The sequence below is a fragment of the Curcuma longa genome, unplaced genomic scaffold, assembly GCF_044706935.1.
Source record: "Curcuma longa cultivar G26 ecotype Majalengka, Jawa Barat unplaced genomic scaffold, ITB_CL_G26_1.1 contig_16010, whole genome shotgun sequence".
Classification (NCBI taxonomy): domain Eukaryota; kingdom Viridiplantae; phylum Streptophyta; class Magnoliopsida; order Zingiberales; family Zingiberaceae; genus Curcuma; species Curcuma longa.
This window is the reverse complement of record NW_027430252.1, coordinates 1-3,960: the sequence shown is the minus strand read 5'-3', so window position 1 is coordinate 3,960 and position 3,960 is coordinate 1. Positions and strand designations below refer to the sequence as shown.

Sequence of the window (3,960 nt, the reverse complement as noted above, 5' to 3'; positions counted from 1 at the left end):
AAGTACTAAGAGATCAAAAGATGTTATATCATTGAAAAAAATTAAATTAAAAGGATCTGGTTATAAATTCTAAAAGTTGTTGGAATTTTTCATAAAAGTGCAATTAAAAGATAACATCCGTCCGAAGTTGTTTACTCTCTCCCATGAACCTTTTTTTTCATCTTTATAAATCCAACCCAAACCGTAAATCTTGTTCAACCCCACCAATTCTCACCTTCAAACCTTTTATTATCGCCCTTGTTATTGCCACCGCCGCACATCGCTATCGTTGTTGTCACCAATGCAGCTGCTGCCGATGCCACCGTCGTTGTCGCTCGCCGCTATTGCTAGCGTCGTTGTTGTCATGTTGTCAACACTCCACAACGAAGACTCTTCGATTTAGATGGAGTTTTCTTGCTTGATCTCTTTCAATTACCTTAAATTTGTACATGATTAAACAATTTAGATCCCTTTTGCTTGATCTACTAGTTTAACTACTGGTCGAAATCTATTTAAGATTGTATATGGTAATAATCCAATTAGTCCATTGGATTTGGCCTCCATTCTTATCACTCGTCATTTCAATGGTAACGAAGAAGAGCATGTTGAATACATAAAAAAAAACTACTTAAGAAAATTCGATAAAAGATTGTTAAGCATAATGAAAAATATAAAAAAATATGAATAAGCATATAATTAAGTAATCAATTTTCAAGGAAGAAGATTTAGTTTGGATTTACTTGAGAAAGGAGTGTTTTCCCGTGGTCAACATGGAAAGTTACAGCCGAGCTAGTGATCCTTTCAGGATCTTGAAAAAGATCAGTAATAATACTTAATTATAAGGTTGAGTTACCTCATGGTTATGATGTTTTTGCAACTTTCAATGTTGCTACTTTTTCCCCTATATTGACAATGAACTCAATTTTGATTCGATGCAAATCTTTTCCAAATCTTTTTCCACTGAGGAAGGATGACACAGAAAAATTTAAGAAGCCATCAGATTTTTATGAGAAATTCAAATATTAATCTGTTTTTATGAGGAACGAATTACATAATACGTCATATATCATTGGAAAAGTCACAAATATATAATTTCAACAAAAAAAATGATATTCAAAAATAATATTTCTACATAACGTTAAGACTATTTGATTGAAGTCTATTGATTGTCGTCATGCTACTTGAGAATTGGAAGGATTGGGCTGAGTACCTCGACGATGCAAACCTTCTTCATCTGGCGCCAGTAGGGGCTGTAGGAGGAGAAGGCGATGTCGGTGCAGCCCGACGACGACTTCCGGGCGGTTGGCGCAGTTCACGTCGTGGGGTTTTATGACGGCCTCTGCTGCGGCGCTGGAGGAGACGACGACTACGTCGATCTGGCCGACCATGAGGAGTATGACACGGGCCGTGTGGGCCGTGGACGGTGGCGAGATCGAGCAGCAAGCGGTGGGTGGGCTTGCCGACAAGGTGGTGGAGGCGGCCGACGAGGGGCAGGCGCCAGGGGCCGAGAGGCAGAGGAAAATTCATTATCTATGGAAGGGGTGAAAAATTGGGTTGATAGGGTTCGAGTTGTACGTAGCTTTGCATTGCTTATAGGGCAGGCTTTTCATGAATAATTCTAGTTGTAAATGGCTACGGCAATCGAACGTCGTCTCATTTCATTAAGCGATATTGAGTGCACTATTTTTATATATATGAATGTCGATCCTATCTATATGGATCTGAAGATTACAAATCATAATTGACTGAACGGTCTCTTCAGATATAGAAGAATTTTATTCCCTAAATAATTATTTCCTCCGGATTCGATCCTTTCTCAAGCGGGCGGGTGGAGGTAGCATAACATAACGTGCTTAGAAGATAGATAGATACTTTCTCATGCGGGCGGAGGAAATCGAGGGGTAGCAATCAGCCACAGGGCCAATTTTCTGGACGCCGTCGCCCCAAACATCTCCTCCATGTTCAGCTCCTCCGGCCTCATCCCGCCAGGCAGCTCCCAGTCGAAGCAGAGGAGCATCTGCGCCAGCGCCAGCTCCATGGTGGCCATGGCGAACTGGTACCCCGGACATATCCTCCTCCCGCTGCCGAACGGCACGTACTCAAGGTACGTCCCCTTGTAGTCCGTCTCACTCCCGGCGAACCTCTCCGGCCAGAAGCTCTCCGCGTCCTCCCAGTACTCCGGGTTCCTCCCCATGGCCCACGCGTTGATCAGAACTCTGCTCCCTTCCGGAATCTTGAATCCCATCACCTCGCAGCTCTGCTTTGCCACCCTCGGCAGCAGCAGCGGGATCGGTGTGTGCAGCCTCAGCGTCTCCTTGATCACCATCTTCAAGTAGCTCAGCTTCTCCACGTCGCCGTCTTCTACTCTTGCCTTGCCTTTCAGTGCCTCCCTCACCTCGATCTGTGCTTTCTTCATCACCTCGGGATTCCTCATCAACTCCGACATCGCCCATTCCAGAGTCGTCGCTGTGGTATCCGTGCCTCCCACGAACATATCCTGGAATGTATATGATTAATATACAGTTCAGATTCAGCACAGGGATGAGATTTGATTGTTGATTCAGACCACTATACAGGCTTTGATGTTGTCGAATGTGATGGGGATTTCCAGGTCCCCCTGCTCTTTAATCCTCAGAAGCACATCCATCAGGTCCTCCTCTGCTGGGTTGCTCTTCTTCTCCGCCTGGTGCAGCTTGATGATCTCATTCGTGATTTTGTCGAGCCGTCGTCGGATTTGCCAGAACCGCGAGGTTGTTCCGGTGAGGACGTCTAGGAATTTCCAGGACGGGAAGGAGTCGACGATGCTGAATCCGGTGAGCGTTTCCATCACCTCCCTCACCGCCGGGAGAAAGCCGTCGTATTTCTTGCCGACGGAGGATTCGGTGATGATGTTGCTGCTCAAGGTCAAGAGTTTTTCGCTGATGTTGACTGGAGATCCGGTGGACATGTTCGTCATCAAGTCGAGTATGTTGCGCTCCCTTACCGCGGCGAAGGACTTGACACGGCGCGCGCTGAGCATCTCGACGATGCAAGCCTTCTTCATCTGGCGCCAGTAGGGGCCGTAGGAGGAGAAAGCGATGTCGGTGCAGTCGTAGAAGACGATGCGGGCGATGGCGACATCCGGGCGGTTGGCGCAGTTCACGTCGTGGGTTTTTACGACGGCCTCTGCTGCGGCACGGGAGGAGACGACGACGACGTCGACCTGGCCGACCTTGAGGAGCATGACGGGGCCGTGGACGGCGGCGAGGTCGCGCAGCAAGCGGTGGGTGGGCTTGCCGACCAGGTGGTGGAGGTGGCCGACGAGGGGCAGCCGCCAAGGGCCGGGAGGCAGAGTCGGCTCCGGGGAGACTACTCGGCTGAGTTTGGAGTCGGAGCGTCGACTCTTGAGCAGGAATTTGAGTGCGAGGAGGAACAAGAAGGCTACTGACAGTAGTTGGGGAAGAGCTGGAGCTCCATCTCCATGGTCGACTGAGTGTATTCGGAGATTGATATCTTTTTTTGCGGATTTCACAATCGTGGCTTGGGTTTCTTATAAACAATTCCTTTCTAAAATCTTTCATGATCTTTACTTCGTCGTCATTCTCAAATAATTTATATATTACGTGTTGATCGTTCTATCTCGCACAATATCTACTTTGAATCATATGTCAAGATATGTCATATTCAATTTAGATATAATAAGACAGTTTGAGAAAAAAAAAAGTAAGAAAAAAATTGAACTTCGATGGAGAAAAATCTTAATTCTTTTCTGCAAAAAAAAAAAAAAAGCAGAAAAATCTTAATTCTACACCAAACAAAAAGTGCCCATATACATACATTATCAGAGTTAGAAGGAAACAAGGCACCTTTTTTTTTTTTGTCATTGTTCATTGAAGTACGCAACCGCAAACGGTGACACCGAAAGTGACGATTCGACGTTATGTCCTTGGATGATCATTTATTCATACCATATCTATTAACTACGGACATATTCTATTTTAA

At 45.7% G+C, this 3,960-nt stretch overlaps 1 pseudogene; it reads right to left on the bottom strand.

The window, feature by feature from the left end:
* Positions 1 to 1,832: 1,832 nt before the first annotated feature.
* LOC141816298 (premnaspirodiene oxygenase-like) lies at positions 1,833 to 3,441 on the bottom strand (annotated as a pseudogene).
* Between the last annotated feature and the right edge of the window lie 519 nt (positions 3,442 to 3,960).